At 46.4% G+C, this 26883-nt stretch overlaps 1 protein-coding gene and 1 pseudogene across 1 annotated transcript in view; one reads left to right on the top strand and one right to left on the bottom strand.

The window, feature by feature from the left end:
- Nucleotides 1–26883, bottom strand: part of LOC147645908 (uncharacterized) — a 98860-nt gene that overhangs the window by 54526 nt on the left and 17451 nt on the right. The window lies entirely within an intron of this gene.
- Nucleotides 19323–21824, top strand: LOC147645909 (serine/threonine-protein kinase pim-1-like; annotated as a pseudogene).

Raw genomic sequence — 26883 nt, 5'->3', positions numbered from 1 at the left:
GAAAAATACCTCAAAATTCTTCATGTCTCCTCAAAGTCTTTCGAAATTCCACAAACATCCGACACAATTCCATAAATCTTTTCAAAACCCTTCCAAATTCCAGAAACATCCAACAAAAACTCTTCCAATTTCAACAAAACTCCACAAACATCCCACAAAATTCCAGAAAAATCTTTTCACAACCCTACCAAATTCCAGAAACATCTTGCAAAATCCCTCAAAAATCCCACCAAATCCCAAAAACATTCCACGGAATTCCACAAACATCCCAACACACTCCCTAAATCTTCTCAAAACCCTACCAAATTCCAGAAAAATCCCACAAAAACTTTTCCAATTTCCACAAAATTCCACAAACATTCCACAAAATTCCAGAAAAATCCCACAAAATTCCACAAACATCCCAACAAACTCCCTAACTCTTATCAAAACCCTACCAATTTCCAGAAATATCCCACAAAATCTTTACAAATTACCATACAATCTAAGAAAAATACCTCAAAATTCTTCATGTCTTCTCAAAACCCTACCCAATTCCAGAAACCTCCCACAAAATCCTTTACATTTTTGCAAAACTTTCTCAAATTCCAGAAACACCCCACAAAATCTTTACAAATTTCCACACAGCCTAGAAAAATCCCTCAAAATTCTTCAAGCCTTCTCAAAATCTCACCAAATTCCAGAACATTCCACACCTTTTCAAAAAAATCGCACAACATTCCAGAAACCTCCCACAAAATTCTTTACATTTTCGCAAAACTCCATCAAATTCCAGAAACATCCCACAAAATCTCCACAAATTTCCACAAAATTCTAAGAAAAATACCTCAAAATTCTTCATGTCTACTCAAAGTCTTGCGAAATTCCACAAACATCCCACAAAATTCCACAAACATCCCAACAAACTCCATAAATCTTCTAAAAACCCTACCAAATTCCAGAAACATCCCACAAAATCTCATCCAATTTCCACAAAATTCCACGAACATCGCACAAAATTCCAGAAAAATCTTCTCAAAACCCTACCAAATTCCAGAAATATCCTGCAAAATCCGTCAAAAATCCCACCGAATTCCAAAAACATTCCATGGAATTCCAAAAACATCCTAACCACCTCCATAAATCTTCTCAAAACCCTACCAAATTCCAGAAACATCCCACAACAATCTCCAAAAATTTCCACAAAATTCCACAAACATCCCACAAAATTCCAGAAAAATCTTTTCACAACCCTACCAAATTCCAGAAACATATTGCAAAATCCCTCAAAAATCCCACCAAATCCCAAAAACATTCCACGGAATTCCACAAACATCCCAACAAACTCCCTAAATCTTCTCAAAATCCTACCAAATTCCAGAAACATCCCACAAAATCTCTTCCACTTCCCACAAAATTCCACAAACATCCCACAAAATTACAGAAAAATCTTCGCAAATCCCCACCAATTTCCAGAAATATCCCACAAAATCTTGACAAATTTCCACACATACTAAGAAATACCCACAAAATTCTTCATGTCCCCTCAAAGTCCTTCAAAATTCCAGAAACATCCCACAAAAATCTCCAAAAATTTCCACAAAATTCTACGAAAATTGCACAAAATTCCAGAAAAATCTTCTCAAAACCCTACCAAATTCCAGAAATATCCCACAAAAACTTGACAAATTTCCACAAAATCTAAAAAAAACCCTCAAAATGCTTCATGTCTCCTCAAAGTCCTTTAAAATTCCAGAAACATCCCAACCAACTCCCTAAATCTTCTCAAAACCTTCCAAATTCCAGAAACATCCCACCAAATCTACAAAAATTTCCACAAAATTCCACAAACATCCCACAAAATTCCACAAACATCCCAACAAACACCCTAAATCTTCTCAAAACCCTACCAAATTCCAGAAACATCCCACAAAAACTTTTCCAATTTCCACAAAATTCCACAAACATACCACAAAATTCCAGAAACCTCCCACAAAATCCTTTACATTTTTGCAAAACTTTCTCAAATTCCAGAAACACCCCACAAAATCTTTACAAATTTCCACACAGCCTAGAAAAATCCCTCAAAATTCTTCAAGCCTTCTCAAAATCTCACCAAATTCCAGAACATTCCACACCTTTTCAAAAAAATCGCACAACATTCCAGAAACCTCCCACAAAATTCTTTACATTTTCGCAAAACTCCATCAAATTCCAGAAACATCCCACAAAATCTCCACAAATTTCCACAAAATTCTAAGAAAAATACCTCAAAATTCTTCATGTCTACTCAAAGTCTTGCGAAATTCCACAAACATCCCACAAAATTCCACAAACATCCCAACAAACTCCATAAATCTTCTAAAAACCCTACCAAATTCCAGAAACATCCCACAAAATCTCATCCAATTTCCACAAAATTCCACGAACATCGCACAAAATTCCAGAAAAATCTTCTCAAAACCCTACCAAATTCCAGAAATATCCTGCAAAATCCGTCAAAAATCCCACCGAATTCCAAAAACATTCCATGGAATTCCAAAAACATCCTAACCACCTCCATAAATCTTCTCAAAACCCTACCAAATTCCAGAAACATCCCACAACAATCTCCAAAAATTTCCACAAAATTCCACAAACATCCCACAAAATTCCAGAAAAATCTTTTCACAACCCTACCAAATTCCAGAAACATATTGCAAAATCCCTCAAAAATCCCACCAAATCCCAAAAACATTCCACGGAATTCCACAAACATCCCAACAAACTCCCTAAATCTTCTCAAAATCCTACCAAATTCCAGAAACATCCCACAAAATCTCTTCCACTTCCCACAAAATTCCACAAACATCCCACAAAATTACAGAAAAATCTTCGCAAATCCCCACCAATTTCCAGAAATATCCCACAAAATCTTGACAAATTTCCACACATACTAAGAAATACCCACAAAATTCTTCATGTCCCCTCAAAGTCCTTCAAAATTCCAGAAACATCCCACAAAAATCTCCAAAAATTTCCACAAAATTCTACGAAAATTGCACAAAATTCCAGAAAAATCTTCTCAAAACCCTACCAAATTCCAGAAATATCCCACAAAAACTTGACAAATTTCCACAAAATCTAAAAAAAACCCTCAAAATGCTTCATGTCTCCTCAAAGTCCTTTAAAATTCCAGAAACATCCCAACCAACTCCCTAAATCTTCTCAAAACCTTCCAAATTCCAGAAACATCCCACCAAATCTACAAAAATTTCCACAAAATTCCACAAACATCCCACAAAATTCCAGAAACATCCCAACAAACACCCTAAATCTTCTCAAAACCCTACCAAATTCCAGAAACATCCCACAAAAACTTTTCCAATTTCCACAAAATTCCACAAACATACCACAAAATTCCAGAAAAATCCCACAAAATTCCACAAACATCCCCACAAACGCCCTAAGTCTTCTCAAAACCCCACCAAATTCCAGAAATATCCCACAAAATCTTTACAAATTACCACACAATCTAAGAAAAATACCTCAAAATTCTTCATGTCTACTGAGTCCATAAAATTGCAGAAACAACCCACAAAATTCCACAAAAATTTCAACAGATTCCAAAAACATCCCACAGAATTCCACAAACATCCCAACAAACTCCCTAAACCTTCTCAAAACCCTACCAATTTCTAGAAACTTCCCACAAAAATTTTTCCAATTTCCACACATCCTAGAAAAATCCCTCAAAATTCTTCAAGTCTCTTGAAAATCTTACCAAATTCCAGAACATTCCACAACATTCCAAAAAAATCGCACAACCTTCCACAAACCTCACACAAAATTCTTTACATTTTCACAAAACCCTACCAAATTCCAGAAACTTCCCACAAAACCGCCTCCAATTTGCACACCAGCTAAGAAAAATACCTCAAAATGTTTCACGTCTCTTCAGTCTACCAAATTCCAGAAACATCCCACAAAATCTCCACAGATTTCCACACAATCTAAGAAAAATGCCTCAAAATTCCTCATATCTCCTCAAAGTCTTTCGAAATTCCACAAACATCCCACACAATTCACTAAATCTTCTCAAAACCCTTCCAAATTCCAAAAACATCCCACAGAATTCCACAAACATCCCACAAAATTCCAGAAAAATCTTCTCCAAACCCTACCAAATTCCAAAAACATCCCACAGAATTCCACAAACATCCAAAAAAAACTGACTAAATCTTATCAAAACCTTACCAAATTCCAGAAACATCCCACAAAAATCTCCAAAAATTTCCACAAAATTCTACAAACATCCCACAAAATTCCAGAAAAATCTTTTCACAACCCTACCAAATTCCAGAAACATCTTGTAAAATCCCTCAAAAATCCCACCAAATTCCAAAAACATTCCACGGAATTCCACAAACATTTCAACCCATTCCCTAAATCTTCTCAAAACCTTCCAAATTCCAGAAACATCCCACAAAATCTACAAAAATTTCCACAAAGGTCCACAAACATCCCACAAAATTCCAGAAAAATCCTCTTAAAACGCTACCAAATTCCAGAAATATCCCACAAAAACTTGAGAAATTTCCACAAAATCTAAAAAAACCCTCAAAATACTTCATGACTCCTCAAAGTCTTACGAATTTCAGAAACAACCCACAAAATATCCAAAAATTTCCACACAATCTAAGAAAAATACCTCAAAATGCTTCATGTCTCCTCAAAGTCCCACAAAATTCCATAAACATCCCACCAAATTCCACAAAAATCCCACAAAATTCTAGAAACATCCCACAAAAACTTTTCCAATTTCCACAAAATTCCACAAACATACCACAAAATTCCAGAAAAATCCCACAAAATTCCACAAACATCCCCAGAAACGCCCTAAGTCTTCTCAAAACCCCACCAAATTCCAGAAATATCCCACAAAATCTTTACAAATTACCACACAATCTAAGAAAAATACCTCAAAATTCTTCATGTCTTCTCAAAACCCTACGAAATTCTAGAAACTCCCCACAGAATCTTTACAAATTTCCACATATCTTAGAAAAACCCTCAAAATTCTTCAAGCCTTCTCAAAATCTCACCAAATTCCAGAACATTCCACGACATTTCAAAGAAATCGCACAACATTCCAGAAACCTCCCACAAAATTCTTTACATTTTCACAAAACTCCACCAAATTCCAGAAACATCCCACAAAATCTCCACAAATTTCCACACAATCTAAGAAAAATACCTCAAAATTCTTCATGTCTCCTCAAAGTCTTTCGAAATTCCACAAACATCCGACACAATTCCATAAATCTTTTCAAAACCCTTCCAAATTCCAGAAACATCCAACAAAAACTCTTCCAATTTCAACAAAACTCCACAAACATCCCACAAAATTCCAGAAAAATCTTTTCACAACCCTACCAAATTCCAGAAACATCTTGCAAAATCCCTCAAAAATCCCACCAAATCCCAAAAACATTCCACGGAATTCCACAAACATCCCAACACACTCCCTAAATCTTCTCAAAACCCTACCAAATTCCAGAAAAATCCCACAAAAACTTTTCCAATTTCCACAAAATTCCACAAACATTCCACAAAATTCCAGAAAAATCCCACAAAATTCCACAAACATCCCAACAAACTCCCTAACTCTTATCAAAACCCTACCAATTTCCAGAAATATCCCACAAAATCTTTACAAATTACCATACAATCTAAGAAAAATACCTCAAAATTCTTCATGTCTTCTCAAAACCCTACCCAATTCCAGAAACCTCCCACAAAATCCTTTACATTTTTGCAAAACTTTCTCAAATTCCAGAAACACCCCACAAAATCTTTACAAATTTCCACACAGCCTAGAAAAATCCCTCAAAATTCTTCAAGCCTTCTCAAAATCTCACCAAATTCCAGAACATTCCACACCTTTTCAAAAAAATCGCACAACATTCCAGAAACCTCCCACAAAATTCTTTACATTTTCGCAAAACTCCATCAAATTCCAGAAACATCCCACAAAATCTCCACAAATTTCCACAAAATTCTAAGAAAAATACCTCAAAATTCTTCATGTCTACTCAAAGTCTTGCGAAATTCCACAAACATCCCACAAAATTCCACAAACATCCCAACAAACTCCATAAATCTTCTAAAAACCCTACCAAATTCCAGAAACATCCCACAAAATCTCATCCAATTTCCACAAAATTCCACGAACATCGCACAAAATTCCAGAAAAATCTTCTCAAAACCCTACCAAATTCCAGAAATATCCTGCAAAATCCGTCAAAAATCCCACCGAATTCCAAAAACATTCCATGGAATTCCAAAAACATCCTAACCACCTCCATAAATCTTCTCAAAACCCTACCAAATTCCAGAAACATCCCACAACAATCTCCAAAAATTTCCACAAAATTCCACAAACATCCCACAAAATTCCAGAAAAATCTTTTCACAACCCTACCAAATTCCAGAAACATATTGCAAAATCCCTCAAAAATCCCACCAAATCCCAAAAACATTCCACGGAATTCCACAAACATCCCAACAAACTCCCTAAATCTTCTCAAAATCCTACCAAATTCCAGAAACATCCCACAAAATCTCTTCCACTTCCCACAAAATTCCACAAACATCCCACAAAATTACAGAAAAATCTTCGCAAATCCCCACCAATTTCCAGAAATATCCCACAAAATCTTGACAAATTTCCACACATACTAAGAAATACCCACAAAATTCTTCATGTCCCCTCAAAGTCCTTCAAAATTCCAGAAACATCCCACAAAAATCTCCAAAAATTTCCACAAAATTCTACGAAAATTGCACAAAATTCCAGAAAAATCTTCTCAAAACCCTACCAAATTCCAGAAATATCCCACAAAAACTTGACAAATTTCCACAAAATCTAAAAAAAACCCTCAAAATGCTTCATGTCTCCTCAAAGTCCTTTAAAATTCCAGAAACATCCCAACCAACTCCCTAAATCTTCTCAAAACCTTCCAAATTCCAGAAACATCCCACCAAATCTACAAAAATTTCCACAAAATTCCACAAACATCCCACAAAATTCCACAAACATCCCAACAAACACCCTAAATCTTCTCAAAACCCTACCAAATTCCAGAAACATCCCACAAAAACTTTTCCAATTTCCACAAAATTCCACAAACATACCACAAAATTCCAGAAAAATCCCACAAAATTCCACAAACATCCCCAGAAACGCCCTAAGTCTTCTCAAAACCCCACCAAATTCCAGAAATATCCCACAGAATCTTTACAAATTACCACACAATCTAAGAAAAATACCTCAAAATTCTTCATGTCTTCTCAAAACCCTACGAAATTCTAGAAACTCCCCACAGAATCTTTACAAATTTCCACATATCTTAGAAAAACCCTCAAAATTCTTCAAGCCTTCTCAAAATCTCACCAAATTCCAGAACATTCCACGACATTTCAAAGAAATCGCACAACATTCCAGAAACCTCCCACAAAATTCTTTACATTTTCACAAAACTCCACCAAATTCCAGAAACATCCCACAAAATCTCCACAAATTTCCACACAATCTAAGAAAAATACCTCAAAATTCTTCATGTCTCCTCAAAGTCTTTCGAAATTCCACAAACATCCGACACAATTCCATAAATCTTTTCAAAACCCTTCCAAATTCCAGAAACATCCAACAAAAACTCTTCCAATTCCAACAAAACTCCACAAACATCGCACAAAATTCCAGAAAAATCTTTTCACAACCCTACCAAATTCCAGAAACATCTTGCAAAATCCCTCAAAAATCCCACCAAATCCCAAAAACATTCCACGGAATTCCACAAACATCCCAACACACTCCCTAAATCTTCTCAAAACCCTACCAAATTCCAGAAAAATCCCACAAAAACTTTTCCAATTTCCACAAAATTCCACAAACATTCCACAAAATTCCAGAAAAATCCCACAAAATTCCACAAACATCCCAACAAACTCCCTAACTCTTATCAAAACCCTACCAATTTCCAGAAATATCCCACAAAATCTTTACAAATTACCATACAATCTAAGAAAAATACCTCAAAATTCTTCATGTCTTCTCAAAACCCTACCCAATTCCAGAAACCTCCCACAAAATCCTTTACATTTTTGCAAAACTTTCTCAAATTCCAGAAACACCCCACAAAATCTTTACAAATTTCCACACAGCCTAGAAAAATCCCTCAAAATTCTTCAAGCCTTCACAAAATCTCACCAAATTCCAGAACATTCCACACCTTTTCAAAAAAATCGCACAACATTCCAGAAACCTCCCACAAAATTCTTTACATTTTCGCAAAACTCCATCAAATTCCAGAAACATCCCACAAAATCTCCACAAATTTCCACAAAATTCTAAGAAAAATACCTCAAAATTCTTCATGTCTACTCAAAGTCTTGCGAAATTCCACAAACATCCCACAAAATTCCACAAACATCCCAACAAACTCCATAAATCTTCTCAAAACCCTACCAAATTCCAGAAACATTCCACAAAATCTCATCCAATTTCCACAAAATTCCACGAACATCGCACAAAATTCCAGAAAAATCTTCTCAAAACCCTACCAAATTCCAGAAATATCCTGCAAAATCCGTCAAAAATCCCACCGAATTCCAAAAACATTCCATGGAATTCCAAAAACATCCTAACCACCTCCATAAATCTTCTCAAAACCCTACCAAATTCCAGAAACATCCCACAACAATCTCCAAAAATTTCCACAAAATTCCACAAACATCCCACAAAATTCCAGAAAAATCTTTTCACAACCCTACCAAATTCCAGAAACATATTGCAAAATCCCTCAAAAATCCCACCAAATCCCAAAAACATTCCACGGAATTCCACAAACATCCCAACAAACTCCCTAAATCTTCTCAAAATCCTACCAAATTCCAGAAACATCCCACAAAATCTCTTCCACTTCCCACAAAATTCCACAAACATCCCACAAAATTACAGAAAAATCTTCGCAAATCCCCACCAATTTCCAGAAATATCCCACAAAATCTTGACAAATTTCCACACATACTAAGAAATACCCACAAAATTCTTCATGTCCCCTCAAAGTCCTTCAAAATTCCAGAAACATCCCACAAAAATCTCCAAAAATTTCCACAAAATTCTACGAAAATTGCACAAAATTCCAGAAAAATCTTCTCAAAACCCTACCAAATTCCAGAAATATCCCACAAAAACTTGACAAATTTCCACAAAATCTAAAAAAAACCCTCAAAATGCTTCATGTCTCCTCAAAGTCCTTTAAAATTCCAGAAACATCCCAACCAACTCCCTAAATCTTCTCAAAACCTTCCAAATTCCAGAAACATCCCACCAAATCTACAAAAATTTCCACAAAATTCCACAAACATCCCACAAAATTCCACAAACATCCCAACAAACACCCTAAATCTTCTCAAAACCCTACCAAATTCCAGAAACATCCCACAAAAACTTTTCCAATTTCCACAAAATTCCACAAACATACCACAAAATTCCAGAAAAATCCCACAAAATTCCACAAACATCCCCACAAACGCCCTAAGTCTTCTCAAAACCCCACCAAATTCCAGAAATATCCCACAAAATCTTTACAAATTACCACACAATCTAAGAAAAATACCTCAAAATTCTTCATGTCTTCTCAAAACCCTACGAAATTCTAGAAACTCCCCACAGAATCTTTACAAATTTCCACATATCTTAGAAAAACCCTCAAAATTCTTCAAGCCTTCTCAAAATCTCACCAAATTCCAGAACATTCCACGACATTTCAAAGAAATCGCACAACATTCCAGAAACCTCCCACAAAATTCTTTACATTTTCACAAAACTCCACCAAATTCCAGAAACATCCCACAAAATCTCCACAAATTTCCGCACAATATAAGCAAAATACGTCAAAATTCTTCATGTCTCCTCAAAGTCTTTCGAAATTCCACAAACATCCGACACAATTCCATAAATCTTTTCAAAACCCTTCCAAATTCCAGAAACATCCAACAAAAACTCTTCCAATTTCAACAAAATTCCACAAACATCGCACAAAATTCCAGAAAAATCTTTTCACAACCCTACCAAATTCCAGAAACATCTTGCAAAATCCCTCAAAAATCCCACCAAATCCCAAAAACATTCCACGGAATTCCACAAACATCCCAACACACTCCCTAAATCTTCTCAAAACCCTACCAAATTCCAGAAACATCCAGCAAAAACTTTTCCAATTTCCACAAAATTCCACAAACATTCCACAAAATTCCAGAAAAATCCCACAAAATTCCACATACATCCCAACAAACTCCCTAATTCTTATCAAAACCCTACCAAATTCCAGAAATATCCCACAAAATCTTTACAATTTACCACACAATCTAAGAAAAATACCTCAAAATTCTTCATGTCTTCTCAAAACCCTACCAAATTCAAGAAACCTCCCACAAAATCCTTTACAATTTTGCAAAACTTTCTCAAATTCCAGAAACATCCCACAAAATCTTGACAAATTTCCACACATCCTTGAAAAATCCCTCAAAATTCTTCAAGTCTTCTCAAAATCTCACTAAATTCCAGAACATTCCACAACATTTCAAAAAAATGGCACAACATTCCAGAAACCTCCTACAAAATTCTTTACATTTTCACAAAACTCCACCAAATTCCAGAAACATACCACAAAATCTCCAAATTTCCACATAATCTAAGAAAAATCCCTCAAAATTCTTCATGTCTCCTCAAAGTCCTTTAAAATTCCAGAAACATCCCAACCAACTCCCTAAATCTTTTCAAAACCTTCCAAATTCCAGAAACATCCCACCAAATCTACAAAAATTTCCACAAAATTCCACAAACATCCCACAAAATTCCACAAACATCCCAACAAACACCCTAAATCTTCTCAAAACCCTACCAAATTCCAGAAACATCCCACAAAAACTTTTCCAATTTCCACAAAATTCCACAAACATACCACAAAATTCCAGAAAAATCCCACAAAATTCCACAAACATCCCCACAAACGCCCTAAGTCTTCTCAAAACCCCACCAAATTCCAGAAATATCCCACAAAATCTTTACAAATTACCACACAATCTAAGAAAAATACCTCAAAATTCTTCATGTCTTCTCAAAACCCTACGAAATTCTAGAAACTCCCCACAGAATCTTTACAAATTTCCACATATCTTAGAAAAACCCTCAAAATTCTTCAAGCCTTCTCAAAATCTCACCAAATTCCAGAACATTCCACGACATTTCAAAGAAATCGCACAACATTCCAGAAACCTCCCACAAAATTCTTTACATTTTCACAAAACTCCACCAAATTCCAGAAACATCCCACAAAATCTCCACAAATTTCCGCACAATATAAGCAAAATACGTCAAAATTCTTCATGTCTCCTCAAAGTCTTTCGAAATTCCACAAACATCCGACACAATTCCATAAATCTTTTCAAAACCCTTCCAAATTCCAGAAACATCCAACAAAAACTCTTCCAATTTCAACAAAATTCCACAAACATCGCACAAAATTCCAGAAAAATCTTTTCACAACCCTACCAAATTCCAGAAACATCTTGCAAAATCCCTCAAAAATCCCACCAAATCCCAAAAACATTCCACGGAATTCCACAAACATCCCAACACACTCCCTAAATCTTCTCAAAACCCTACCAAATTCCAGAAACATCCAGCAAAAACTTTTCCAATTTCCACAAAATTCCACAAACATTCCACAAAATTCCAGAAAAATCCCACAAAATTCCACATACATCCCAACAAACTCCCTAATTCTTATCAAAACCCTACCAAATTCCAGAAATATCCCACAAAATCTTTACAATTTACCACACAATCTAAGAAAAATACCTCAAAATTCTTCATGTCTTCTCAAAACCCTACCAAATTCCAGAAACCTCCCACAAAATCCTTTACAATTTTGCAAAACTTTCTCAAATTCCAGAAACATCCCACAAAATCTTGACAAATTTCCACACATCCTTGAAAAATCCCTCAAAATTCTTCAAGTCTTCTCAAAATCTCACTAAATTCCAGAACATTCCACAACATTTCAAAAAAATGGCACAACATTCCAGAAACCTCCCACAAAATTCTTTACATTTTCACAAAACTCCACCAAATTCCAGAAACATACCACAAAATCTCCACAAATTTCCACATAATCTAAGAAAAATCCCTCAAAATTCTTCATGTCTCCTCAAAGTCCTTCGAAATTCCACAAACATCCCATACAATTCACTAAACCTTCTCAAAACCCTACCAAATTCCAGGAACATCCCACAAAAACTTTTCCAATTTCCACAAAAGTCCACAAACACTCCACCAAATTCCAGAAAAATCCCACAAAATTCCACAAACATCCTAACAAACTCCCTAAGTCTTCTCAAAACCCCACCGAATTCCAGAAATATCCCACTAAATCTTTACAAATTACCACACAATCTATGAAAAATACCTCAAAATTCTTCATGTCTCCTCAAAGTCCTTCAAAATTCTAGAAAAATCCCACAAAATTCCATGAACATCCCAACAAACTCCTTAAATCTTCTCAAAACCCCATCAAATTCCAGAAACTTCCCACAAAAACTTTAGAAATTTCCACACATCCTAGAAAAATCCCTCAAAATTTTTCAAGTCTTCTCAAAATCTCACCAAATTCCAGAACATTCCAGAACATTTCAAAAAAACTGCACATTCCAGAAACCTCCTACAAAATTCTTTACGTTTTCACAAAACTTCACCAAATTCCAGAAACATCCCACAAAATCTCCACAAATTTCCATACAATCTAAGAAAAATATTTCAAAATTCTTCAAGTCTAGTCAAAATTCCTCAAAATTCCAGGAACATCCCAGAAAATTCCAGAAAAATCCCACAAAATTCCACAAATATCCCAACAAAATCTGTAAATCGTCTCAAAACCCTACCATTTTCCAAAACCATCCCACAAAATCTTTACGGATTTCCACAAAATCGAAGAAAAATCCCTCAGAATTTTTCAAGTCTCCTCAGTATCCCACAAAATTCCACAAAAATCCCACAAAATTCCAGAAACATCCCACAGAATTCCACAATTATTACACAAAATTCCACAAATATCTCCGAAAATTCCAGTAAAATCTGATTAAATTGTTAGCGTTCAGGAACACACATAACCACAAATGATTATATGCGGGTGCTTTATTAAGAGATCTGGGTGTCAGGGGTACACATACCCAAATCTCTCTCATCTTGGTTTTGGGTTGAACATATTTTCATAGTCTAGCATTATATAACTCACATATTAATTATTAAACTTACATTGTTCTATTGTATGCATTGTTTTTACCCAAGCATGGATTTCTCCTGATCCACCCCAGCCCCCTAACATTGTTCCTCACGTTCTTTAAACAATAATTACAGCTAATCACATCTAACAATTGTATCATGATCATCTACTGATTACACAGGTGCAATTTTGACCTGATTTTTAGCAAGTACAAGGCCTAACATTTCCCAGGGCCAACTTTTCCAAGGCCTTTCCAAACCTAACTAACTTTATAAGTCCCCAAATTTTCTAACATTTTGAGACCTTTTACTATCACTTACAGGACTTGTGTGCTCCAGACCCCTCACCAGCCTTGTTGCCCTTCTCTGGACACGCTCCAGCCCATCCATGACCTTCCTAAATAAATTGGGGGCCCAGAACTGGACACAGCACTCGAGGTGCTGCCCAACCAGTGCAGAGTAGAGGGGAGGAATCCCTGCCCTGCTCCTGCTGGCCACACTGTTCCTGATCCAGGCCAGGAGCCATTGGCCTTCTTGGCCACCTGGGCACACTGCTGGCTCATGCCCAGCCTGCTGTCCATCAGTGCCCCAGCTCCCTTTCTGCCTGGCTGCTGTCCAGACACTCTGTCCCCAGCCTGTAGCACTGCAGGGGTTGTTGGGGCCAAAGTGCACGACCCGACACTTGGACTTGTTAAACCTCACCTTGTTGGGTTTGGGCCCTGGATCCAGCCTGTCCAGCTGCCTGTGCAGAGCCCTCCTACGCTGCAGCACATCAACACTCCCAGCCAACCTGCTGTCACCACGGTTCCATGGGGCCCTAGAGTGTCACAATGGTCTCCAGGATTCCATGAAGCCTCCCACCAATCCAGTTTTGGATCATACTGGGAGTGACTGGACTCATACTGGGAGTATCTGAGAATGACTGGGAACATACCATGCACATCATCCCCCATACTGGGGGTGACTGGGAGCAACTGGGAGCATGCTGGGAGCCAAAGGCATCATACTGGGACTGACTGGGTTGATCTAGTCCGAGGCAAATGGGACCATACTGGGAGTGCTGCCATGTGACAAGGATCATACTGGAGCTTACTGGACTCATACTGGTGTTGAAAGGGAACAGCTGGGATCTCTGAACACCAAAGGTTCCTTTCCTGCCCACTGAAGAAGGAGCTTCCCAGTGTCCATGTGTGAGGGGACCTTCACCTGAACCAGATGCTGTTAGGAGAAAAAGCTGCCTCTGCTGGCAAATCCCACACAACAAGTCAATGCCAAGAGAGAGCATTTTACTTTCACAACTTCCCTCCTGGAGTCATAGTCCTTTTGGATCACACAGCAAGCAAGAGAACAGCACAAAATATAAGGCTGTGTCCAGTTTTTGGCTGGGTGAGCAAACAGAGGGAGTACCAGGGTCCGCTGCCACAGACTCTCCTCTTGGGGAACAGAACCCCCCCAGGCTCCATTCCAAATGCTGTGCACACCCTGCTGGCTACAAACAACCCCTTTTTTAAGAAGTTGTTGGCAGGAGCTCTCCCAAATAAATGGCATCTTAATGGCAATTTTCATTCAAAATCACCCCCATTCCAAAGGATGAACAGAAAGCCCACAGCAATCCCAAAGGCACATATGGTGCACCTGGGGAAATCCTCAACTTCAGGGCCCAGTGGGTTAAAAAATACCCATAAGAAGCCACAGAGTGCAGAGTGCAAAACTGCAACAACCACTTGCTGGATCATTTTGGCTGTGCTGCACATGTCTGCAGACTCTCTGTCCCCCTGCAAGGACAGAAGGACACCCATCAGGGGCTGGGCTGGCTGCTGAGAATGCCTCGGGCAGGACGATCCTCAGGCAATGAGCAGGTGCCCAGAGCCGCTCTGACACTGAGGCCTCTGTGCCCCACAGCAACGGGAACACCACAAGGACACGGCAACGTTCCTGTGACATCACAGCAGCAGCTCCCCCAAAAATTGCCTGCAAGGTTCTCCTGGGTCACCAAGGAGCACAAAGGATCCTCAGAGGGCACAACCTATTGCTCAAAGGATCCAAGAGGAACTCAGAAAATGCAGCAAATGAGGACACCCCACAGCCCAGCCTGAACACTGAGAAGGAACAAAGAAGTGACCAAACCAAAGGAAATACAACTTTTGGTCACTGATGCTTCTGACTATAACCAGCAAGGCTTGTTCCATCTGGGATCTTTGTTCTAGTTCTAGAAACAAGCAACGTTCTCTGCTGTAACTGTACATTCCATCACCAGCTAGAGATCCTCATTGACGAGGTCACCCAGCATCCCTGAGGCCACAGCAGGGAGGGCATCTGGTACAGCACTGTGGCTTTCCTGGGATCCTTCTGGTGCCTGTGGCTGAGAGGAGTGGGGTGGATGGAACCAGGACAGGTCACAGATCAGCAGCCCCACTGCAAGCAGTGCTTTCTCCTGCTGTGTTGGGACCGTGGGGTGACTGATATTGGGACTCCTCTGGCTTTGGCTCCTGCAGACCACACAGTGGCTCAGACACTGGCCTGAGGGAAGGGGTCTCATGGAAACCCGGCACAGGCATTTCTCTTTGGAGAGGGGGTTCTGCAGGGAGAAGGGAGAACGAGAGACGTTCCTGTCTCCTGAGATTCCCCCTCCTCTTTCAGCAGCCATACCACAATCCATCAATACCAGAGTTCATAGGATCACTTCCATGCCAGGGAGCACAAGGCACTCAAAACTGAACCCTGCCAGAGCCCAGCCCTGCCTGCCCATTTGGAGGGTGTGGGGGAATGGAATTTCAGCAGGAGCTGACCCACAATGATATTTTGCCACTTGTGGGTTTCTCACAGCCTTAGAAGGAGTTTGAGATCTCTGTCCCCAACACCCGCTCACCCTTCAAGTGCACACACGTGCCTGGGGGCAATTCAGGGTCTCTGGAGTGGTGGCTGCTAATCTTGGAAACAGGAGCTGTTGTCTTTTCCAATGGCCTTAACTCCCTTCTAGCTATTAGAAAGTGGCTGAGTAAAGGAAATGACCCTGGAGGAAGGGGACCAGAACCTTGGAAAAAGATGAAACATCTTTTGTCTGAATTACAAATTAAATCCCTTTCATTTATTTCTTTAGTACTACTCTATTACTACAAACAAAAACATGTTTCTGAGCTGACTGTTGGGATTCGGGGCTTTATTTCTTGGTCTTGTTGTTGTTATTATTATGTTTTAGTGTTACTTTTCATTGTCAAGACTTTTAAATCTTAGACATAAATAACAAATGCTGGATGTCACACACTGGGAAAATTCCCTTGTTTTTCCCACCAGAATTAAACTGGACACTCAACTCCAAGTTGCCAGTGGATTCTAAAGACGGAAAATCCTGTTAATGCCGGGTTTGGTGTGGTTTGGAGCGGGGGAAGGGTCTCATCCCCTCCCAGAGGCGCCCCAAGCCCGCTCTGCTGCCACGTCTGCGCTCGCGGGCCCTCACGGCGGCCCTGCCCTGGGGACATGGTGGGACCCCCTCCTGCCAGGGCTGAGGCTCCTCATGGCCCCTCACAGCCCCTCATGGCCCCACAGAACCTCTCATGGCCCCATAAAACCTCTCATGGCCTCTCATGGTCCCTCATGGCCTCTCAAAGCCCTTCATGGCCCCTCATTTTTCCTCACGGCCCCTCTCAGCTCCAGGCGTGGGGCTCCTCCCAAAGGAGAAGGGGTCGGGCCCTGCTCTTTCTCCTTTTATTTCGGTCCCTTCATAGCGACGAGTAAACAAAGGCTGAATGGAGCCTTTCCCCAGCGTTTCCCTCGGGGTTCATTGCGGGCTGAAGCTCTGTGCTGGCGCTGGCCCCAGTGCCAACATCCCTGCAGCCCCCAAGGCCTTTGCTGTCCCCCCGTGTCCATTCCCTGTCCCCGAGTCCCGCCCGGCTCTGGCAGCAGCAGCAGCCGCAGCGCAGCGGGCGCCGGCCCGGCCCGGCCGGGGCTCCCGGCCACGAGCAGCAGCAGCGCCGGCCCTTCCCACCTGCTCCTGCCTCGGCTTGCCAGGGCTTTTGCCAGGGCAATTCTGGACTACAGCAACAATCCCCCACAAACAGCCCTGATTCCTCAGGCCCGCCTCTGCTGCCCTCAGCCACCCCTCAGAGGAAGAAAGGATCGGGTTCCAGCGCTGTTTTCAGCACTGTTTTACTCACCCTGAGGTGACAGCAGGAGGCTGTTGGTGCCTTGGCCTTGGCAATTGTGGATCCCAGCTGATCTTGCCCCTCTTCTGCTTGCCACTTGAATTTTAGCAGTACAGCTGCAATTGCCTCTTTCAATCAGTGCTACCCACTGTGCTTTTCTGACAGGGAACTCGGACTGCTTGTTAAAAAGGCCTCATGAGTAGTAGATCTCCAAATGCTCCCAACTCCCTGAGCACAAAATCAAAGAGAATTAAAGCCACACAGGTCACATTTGCAGTGCTCACAGCCCTGTTGCTGCTGCTGCTGCTGAAATAGAATCAACTGACAGAGGCCATCACAGAAATTGCCTTTACAGTGGCAAATAAAATGAAAAAAAACGACTAGGAGAAAAAAAACCCAGAACTCCCCAACTCACTTCACTGTTTCTACCGAGCAGCAGAAGAAAAAGGAACAGGGCACCTTTCAGGCAGTTCCACAAGCTCAGGGTTCTCATTTCATGGGGAATCTGAGATGCAATTGGCCTTTTTAAAAGGATAAAACAAAGGGAATGAATTGGAAATTATTAGGAAAAAATGTACCTTCTTATATACAAAGTTCACCAAGTCATTCCCTGCATTTCTCCTTTTCACATTCTTTCTGTCATCCAGAGAGGTCCAGCTTATCATGTTCTGATGCTTATCATCAACTGATTGTGCTCTTGATTTCTCCCAGTGCAAGAGATGTAGAATCATCTAAACTGAACACAGAAACAAAGTCTCTCTGTCAGCCCATCTTCATGTTCCAGATCACTTTCAAGATGTCCATGGGGCATTTGGAATGATCAGCTCTCCACTTCTGGCTGCACACCCTGGAGATTCTTTCTCCACATTCAGCCAGGCTTGTATTCCCTAACAATTCCTGGTACCTCATCATGTTTTCTTTGGGTAGAAGAGTAACAGTGGAAACCTTACCAATGGCACAACTCCCCAGTGCACAAGGAAAAGAAAGAACAAGTTTCAAGTGCTTCAAATATTTGTTCTGCTTTGCTGCAAGAGTTGTGCTGCAGTCACTTACAGTGTGGGAAGCCAAGAGAAGCTGCAGCTGGGGGCATATCTTGTGATAGGAGCTGCGCCTTGTTCTCCAGGACAGGTTTTTGGAAAGAACAGACGGGACTGTGGAGAAGATTCTGGGAAAATTGAAACAACTTTCTTATGAAATGAAAATCAAATCAAAAGAAACAACCAATATGTTTTTCTCTATTTTTCTCTATTTATTTTTATGTTCCCCTTTTCCATCTTGCACTTTCTCCATCCCATTCATTCCAAATGGATCTCACCTCTAAGATCTGAGACTTGGCAAGTTTTAGACACTGTAAAATACAATGAGCTATACCCAGTTTGCCTTGCCCTGTTTTCCTTGGAAAGCAATGCTGGAGACACAAGTGCAGCGCTTGGGTCGGGTACAAATTCTGCATTCAGGGAATGTGCTCAGATGGTGCCTGACCCTCAGCAGGGACAAGGCACAGCAGCAGCCAAGGGCATTGCTGTGCCCCTGTGCAGGAGTCAAGACTCTGGCTCTTGGCTCAACACGGCAAAGTTCCCGTGTTTGGCCAGGCTCAGGGGCTGCCCGGGGAGTGCGGGGCTCGGGCCGGGGCCGAGCGGGCAACGGACAAACGGACACGGGGACAAACGGTCCCGGTGCTTCAGTTGCAGCGGCGGCAGCAGCGGCAGCAGCAGCGGCGGCGGCAGCAGCAGCAGTGGAAGCAGCGAAAGCAGCCAATTTATCACTTTTCTGTCTCTCCTCTCCCTTTCCCACTGTCCCACATTCCCTCCGGGTCTCCCTTTTCCTGCGTCCCCCCCTCTTCCAGGTTCCCTCTCCCCGTACCCGCCCGGGCCATGCCCCCGGCCCGCCCCCGGACCCTGCCCCGGCTCCGGCTCCGGCCCCATCCCCGGCCCCGGCCGTCCCGCCGTGGTCTCGCCTCCGCTGGGCTCTGGCTGTGCTGGCGCTGGCGCTGCTGGGCGGGCATCATTGCCTGGGGCTGGGGCGGAATCGCTGCCCTTTGGCTCCGCCTTGCCCGATCCCGGCCCCGGCCCCGACGCAGGCTCCGGTCCCGACCCCGGCCCCGGCCTCGACCCCGGCCCTGCCCCCGGCTCCTCCCGGGGCCCGCGGAGGACACAGGCGGCGCGGCCGCTGCCGCCGCCTCCGCTGCGGCTTCCCCGGCCCGAGCTCCGCCGCTCAGCAGCGCGGCCGCTGGCCCCGAGCCGCCGCTGCCGCGTTCCAATGAGGGAACGCCTGCGGATGGCCGGCCCGGGGAGCTCGGGGAGCGCTCGGGGGCCGTTCCTGTCCCCGGGCCGAGCGCTGATGGCCGCGACTCGCCCCCAGGGAAGGCGCAGGAGGCCCTGCAGCAGCGCTACGAGCTGGGCCCGCTGCAGGGGCGCGGCGGCTTCGGCAGCGTCTTCGCGGCCACGCGACTCTCGGACGGCGCCCCGGTGAGCGGTGGGCAGAGGAGGAGGAGGAGGAGGGGGCGGAGGAGATGGCGGGGGCGCGGCGGGGCGGGCAGCGAGCTCAAGCCTCTGCTGCTCCTTGCTCGCAGGTGGCCATGAAATGTGTGCCGCGGGATCGCGTCCGGCTCTGGGGCGAGCTGGTGAGTGTGCGGGGCCAGCGGCAGAAGCCGGGGCGTGCCGGGCAGGGATGAGCCGGGGCCCGGCGAGGTGGGAGCCGCCGAGAGCCCTGCGGGGAGAGCGGGCGCGGGGTGAGCGAGGTGTGCAGAGCATCCCGGGCTGGCTGAGGGGTCCCAGAGCCCTGGCCCGGCCTCAGCCCCACTGACAGCACCGTGCTCCTCCCGCAGCCCGACGGCACCCGTGCTCCCCTGGAGATTGTGCTGCTGGACAGGGTGTCCTCTGGCTGTGCTGCAGTCATTCAGCTGCTGGAGTGGCTTGAGCTCCCCGACAGCTTCGTGTTAGTGTTGGAGCGTCCACAGCGGTGCCAGGACCTCTCGCATTTGCTGGCGGAGCGGAGGTTCCTGCCAGAGGAGGAGGCGCGGGGGCTCTTTCGCCAGGTGCTGGAGGCCGTGCAGCACTGCAGCAGCTGCGGGGTCCTGCACAGGGACATAAAACCGGAGAACATCCTGCTCGACCTGGCCACAGGGCAGCTGAAATTGATCGACTTTGGCTGTGGCGCCTTCCTGCAAGACACAGCCTACACCCAGTTTGCAGGTGAGCCCTCGCAGGGGATGCTCCTGGCCATTTCATGGCCCAGCCTGGCTGTAGCACCGGGGATTCCTCGTGGTGCTGCCAGGATGAGATCAATGCTTGAGGGAAATTGATTTGGATGGGGGTGTGAGTGGGGCCAGCTCCCAGACCTGCCAAGAGCCTTCAGCACCCACTGTGCCCTGGGCTGGGGCTGGGACAGCCAGCCTGACAAAAACCCCCATGGGGGTAGCAGAGGGCGGGGGTCTGACCCCATGCCCCAGAGAGTTTAGTGAGTCAGCGAGGAAGGGCTTGAACTCCTCTGCTCCCCACCTTTGCCTTGGCCTATTAACAATGTTTTGGAGGCCATGCAGGCAGGGAGGAGAGTGTGTTTTCTCTACCACGGGGTGGGTTTTTATTTGCTTGTCATGGTTGGGCCTCCCCAGTGCTTCTGCTGCCCTCTTCCAGCAGCAGTGGCTTCTTTTCCAACCCTGGGTTTGTAGCCAAGTGCCAGGTGCTGGCAAGAGGGCAGTGGGTCACCCCGTGTGCCGCTGGGGCAGCCCCCACATGCCCAGGGATGCTGGGGCCAGGCTCTGGGAGCAGCAGCATCCCCCTGATGAGCTCCATCTGTGTTCCACAGGAACCCTGTCCTACAGCCCACCAGAGTGGATCCACCAGCAACACTACCATGGCCAGGCAGCAACAATCTGGTCCCTGGGCCTCCTGCTCTACCAGCTGGTCATAGGGAAGCACCCATTCATGAGGGGCCAGCAGATCATCTGGGGACGGATCTTGTTCCCACGACGGCTCTCCCAAGGTGAATCCTCATCTCTGGGCACAGGGGGAACACCAGGCTTGGGAGACAGCTGTGGGCTCATGAGCATCCTGCTCTGGCAGCTGCTGAGGAGGTGGCACATGTCCTGCTCTCCTGCAGACAGGGAATCCATGGGGAAGTTGAGGCCCAGCTCTGGGCACACCCAGCATGGCCTGGGCACTGGAAGGGGGCGGCAACTTCTCCAACTGACTGGTGATTCCTGGTTTCTCTCTTCAGAATGCCAAGATATTATTAAGAGGTGTTTGTCCATGCAACCCTCGGACAGGCCATCCTTAGAAGACCTTTTCCGTGATCCTTGGATGCAGGCTGTTCATCTGCCCTAGGAGATGGGAGATATCCACATGCACAGTTGGATCCAGGGGCCTGGCAGGTAACAGCTCCACACATTTCTTGGCAATCAGTGGCAAAGCAAACCAGGCTGTTTTTGTCGTGCCTGTAGCTCTGAGCAGGGGTCATCAGAAGGGAACACACAGCTCTTGGGCTGGAGCTGAGCTGGACACCTGGTGTGGCAAGCACTGGTGGCCACCATTCCCCCTGCTTTTGCTTGTCTGCTTCACTGATGGCTGGGACCCTGGGCAGAGCACTGACAGCCTGGTCTGGCCCCTAGGCAAGGAGAAGGAGCCCCTGGAGAAGCTGTTACCAGCTGGGGCTGCTGCTGGAGACACCAAGGACAACCTCAAGGATGGCAATCTCTTCCTCCAGCTGGCCAGCTGAAGATGATGGATTTCAATTCTGGCATGTCTTCTTCAAAGACTCGCTCCACGCCCAATTTGCAGGTGAGTCCACAGCCAGGGGATGCTCCCAGATCTGGGCATGGCACAGCCTGGCCAGGCACCAAAGGTTCCCCCCTTGGCTGGGGTGGATGCAAGCAATTCTTCAGTTGGCTGCCAAGCTGCTTTTTGTCTCTGGACAGCTGCTGAGGGGCTGGGTCTGCCGTGGCTGGCTGCAGGCTGGGCACATGGCCTGCCCTCCTGCTCTGCTCCCAAAGGCAGCAGTGATGGGCAGCTTTGGGCCCAGCTCTGAGCACGGCCAGCATGGCCTGGGCACCGCGGGTGGCTGGGACAAGGGGACAGGAGCCTTCAGCTGACGGGCGGTTTCTGGTTTCTCTCCTTGCAGCCGGGCTCTGCGGATGCTGAGGCTGCTCTGGGCTCTGCCAGGGCTCTGCTGGGCTCAGCCCCAGGCACAGCTGGGCTCACCCTGCCCTCCCATTGCTCTGACAGCTTTGCATCACACGAGCCCGTTCCCAGCACACCGCCTGAGCTTTCTACTTTTGCAGGTGAGTGAGACTCTCCTGCAGGCCAAGAGATTGCAGTTAGGGACACACATCCAATTGGCAAGGACCCAAACTCTCCACAGTCCCAGCTGAATGCCTGCATCTGCACAGGATGTTTTCTGTGTCCCACTCTTCCTTTCTTTTTGGCTGCAATTGTGCAATTGCACTTTCTTCCTCCTCTAGAAGTGCCACTGCTGTGTTCCTGAGGCAGTGCAGTCTGGAGCTGATGGATGAAGAATCGCCCCTCTGCACTTCCAAACCAGAGCAAAAAGCTGTAAGTGGGACTTTGCATCTTTAAGAAACCCCTGAATGTTTGAAAGGGAATGTGCAGCTCATTCACAGGGTGAGAAGGAAGGGCACCTTCTAAAGGATTTGGGGTTTGACAGAGTTTAGATTCCCAGTGCTGCTTGGAGCTGGCAAGGCGCATAGCACTTTCTTCTTGCTTCACTCCAATTTCACCACAATTTAAAATAACAATATTGGAATCAAACCCCACAAACTTTTTCAAAAAGGTTCCTGAGGCCGGTAAGATGCATCATGCCATCAGCACATTTACAAAGTAAATAACTGAGTTTTATGTTTCAAAAGACCAATTACGCCTTAATTCAAAGTTAGAGAAGATTTTTCACTGTACGCTTGGGTTCTGTTTTTATCTTTCACATTTTATAGAAGTTTTTTTTCTTTTATTTTTCCGCATTTTTCCCCTTAAAACAGAAATCATGCTATGAAAAAGAAGTGTCCTTTGCTCCTGGTTCCTGTGTGGAGCAGCTCCCTTCCCGCTGGCTGAGCTGCTCAGGCAGAGCCCGGCAGCTCCTGGCCCTGCAAGGCTGAGGCTTTTCCCCGTTGCTGGGCACAGACTGATGGAGCAGCACTGCTGAACACGGGCACACGCAGAGGGAGCAGAGCAGCTGCCTTTGCCCACCTGAAGCTCCAAGGCCAAACTCTGAGCAGGCACGGCTGGAAGAGACTCGCAGGCTCCCTGTTGGCTCTGCTGCCCCACTTGTGCCCGGCCCAGCTCTGCGTGAGGCACAGGGAGAAGAAGGGGCAGCTCCCTCCCAGCCCCAGCCCAGGGACCCCTCCAGCCCTGGGCCTTGGGGCACTGTCAGCACCCGCTCCTCCAGCCACGGCTTCTGCTGGCACTGACAGCAACAACCAAACTGGGGCTGGTCCCGAGGGAGCAGCAGCAGTGCCTGGGTCTGATCCCTCAGTGTGGGGCAGTGCTGGAAATATGATCGCAGCAGCAGCACCACCACCAGCAGCAGCACCAGCAGCACCAGCAGCACCAGCAGCACCAGCAGTAGCATCAGCAGCAGCACCACCAGCAGCAGGAGCAGCAGCAGCAGCAGTACCAGCACCACCACCAGCACCGGCAGCAGCACCACCACCAGCACCAGCTTCACCAGCAGCGCCAGCAGCAGCACCACCAGCAGCATGAGCAGCAGCAGCACGAGCAGCAGCACCAGGGGCAGGATCAGCACCAGCAGCACCAGCAGCACCAGCAGCACCAGCAGTACCAGCAGTACCAGCAGAACCAGCTCCAGCAGCACCAGCTCCAGCAGCACCAGCAGCAGCAGCAGCACCAGCAGTACCAGCAGAACCAGCTCCAGCAGCACCAACAGCAGCAGCACCAGCACCAGCACCAAAAGCAGCACCAGCAGCAGCACGACCAGCAGCCGAAGCAGCAGCAGCAGGACCAGCAGCACCAGCACCAACAGCACCAGCAGTGCCAGCAGCAGCAGTACCAGCAGCAGTAGCATCAGCAGCAGCAGCACTACCAGCAGCAGCAGCACCAGCACCAGCAGCACCAGCAGCACCAGCAGCACCAGCAGAACCAGCAGCGGCAGCAGCACCAGGGACAGGACCAGCACTAGCTTCACCAGCAGTACCACCAGCACGAGCAGCAGCAGCAGCACCAGCAGCAGCACCAGCACCAGTACCAGCAGCAGCACCACGACCACCAGCAGCAGCATCAGCAGCAGTGCCAGCAGCACCAGCACCACCACCACCACCAGTGCCAGCAGCACCAGAACCAGCATCACCAGCAGCACCACCAGCAGCACCACCAGCAGCACCACCAGCAGCACCACCACCAGCACCACCAGCAGCAGCAACAGCAGCAGCACCAGCAACAGTACCAGTAGTGCCAGCAGCACCAGCAGCAGTGCCAGCAGCAGCACCAGCAGCACCTGCACCAGTACCAGCAGCAGCAGCAGCACCACCAGCACCAGCACCAGCAGCAGCAGAAGCACCAGCAGCACCAGCAGCACCAGCAGCAGCAGCAGCAGCAGCATCACCTGCAGCACCAGGACCAGCAGCACCAGCAGTACCAGCAGAACCAGCAGCAGCACTACCACCAGTGCCAGCAGCAGCAGCACCAGCACCAGCAGTAGCACCAGGGGCAGGATCAGCACCAGCAGCACCAGCAGCAGCACCAGCCATAGCATCAGCAGCAGCACCAGGGGCTGGACCAGCACCAGCAGCAGCAGCACCAGAAGAAGCAGCATCATCAGCACCACCAGCAGCATCAGTGGCAGCAGCAACAACAGCAGCAACAACAGCAGCACCACCAACAGCACCACCAACACCAAGAGCAGCACCAGCAGCAGCACCAGAAGCAGGACCAGCAGCACCAGCAGCACCAGTACCAGCAGCACCAGCAGCAGCACCACTACCACCAGCACCAGCAGTGCTAGCAGCAGCACCAGCAGCAGCACCAGCAGCAACAGAACCGCCAGCACCAGCAGTAGCACCAGGGGCAGGAGCAGCAGCAGCACCAACAGCAGCACCAGCACCAGCAGCACCAGCATCACCACCAGCAACATCAGTGGCAGCACCAGCAGTGCCAGCACCAGCAGCAGCAGCAGCACCAGTAACAGCAGCACGAGCAGTGCCAGCACCAGCAGCACCAGCACAGCAGCAGCAGCAGCACCTGCAGCACCAGCATCACCACCAGCAGCATCAGTGGCAGCACCAGCACCAGCAGCACAGCAGCACCAGCAGAACCAGCAGCACCAGCAGAACCAGCAGCAGCACTGCCACCAGTGCGAGCAGCAGCAGCACCAGCACCACCAGCGCCAGCAGCACCAGCAGCACCAGCAGAACCAGCAGCAGCACTGCCACCAGTGCCAGCAGCAGCACCACCAGCACCAGCAGTAGCACCAGGGGCAGGATCAGCACCAGCAGCACCAGCAGCAGCACCAGCCATAGCATCAGCAGCAGCACCAGGGGCTGGACAAGCACCAGCAGCAGCAGCACCAGAAGAAGCAGCACCAGCAGCACCACTAGCAGCATCAGTGGCAGCACCAGCAGTACCAGCACCAGCAGAAGCAGCAGCAGCAGCAGTGGCAGCACCAGCAGTACCAGCAGCAGCAGAGGCAGCAGCACCAGTAGCACCATCGTCACCAGCACCAACACCAGCACAAGCAGCACCAGTAGTGCCAGCAGCAGCATCAGCAGCACCAGCAGCAGGACCAGCAGTGCCAGCAGCACCACCACCAGCACCAGCATCACCACCAGCACGAGCAGCAGCAGCACCACCACCAGCACCACCACCAGCACCATCATCAGCAGTGCCAGCACCCGCAGCAGTACCAACAGCAGCACATGGAGCTGACTTTCAGTGCAGCCTCTGCCATGCTTCCCTCCCTGTGCAGCAGTGTCACAGCAGCCTGAGGCACCTGGGCTCCTGCATGTTACGCCAGGAACAGAGCTGGGGACTCCCTCTCCATGTGGAGCTTCCAGATGGAAAAGGCTGCTGTGAACAGGCAGCTCCAAGGGCACAGAAAGGAGGGGCTCGACCCCTTGATCTGTGCCAATCCCACAGTCCTGGGCAGCAGCCACAGAGCCCTGGGGGAGCAGAGGGCACAGCAAGAGGGACAAAAGCAGTCAAGGTCAGAGACTGGGAAGAGCCAGACCTGGGAGCAGGAACAGCTGCTTCATTGAACTCCTGGAGAAAGCTCTTGGCTGGTTCAAAGCCCTGAAAGGTGTGAAGGGCAGAGAAGAGGCCACACCAAACAATGCTCCTGTTTTCACACCTCCCCTCTCTGTGTCCCAGAAGGAATTGGATGAACTGTATTCTTCTCTCTGAGTCGTCTCGTTCAGCGTGAGCAGCTCAGCACCAGGAGCTGAAGGAGCTGAAGCCTCAGGCCACAAGAGCTGAG

Source organism: Cyanistes caeruleus, unplaced genomic scaffold (genome assembly GCF_971803275.1).
Source record: "Cyanistes caeruleus unplaced genomic scaffold, bCyaCae1.hap1.1 HAP1_SCAFFOLD_144, whole genome shotgun sequence".
Taxonomy (NCBI): domain Eukaryota; kingdom Metazoa; phylum Chordata; class Aves; order Passeriformes; family Paridae; genus Cyanistes; species Cyanistes caeruleus.
Note: the sequence above shows the minus strand (reverse complement) of the source record. Positions and strands in the feature narration are given on the sequence as shown.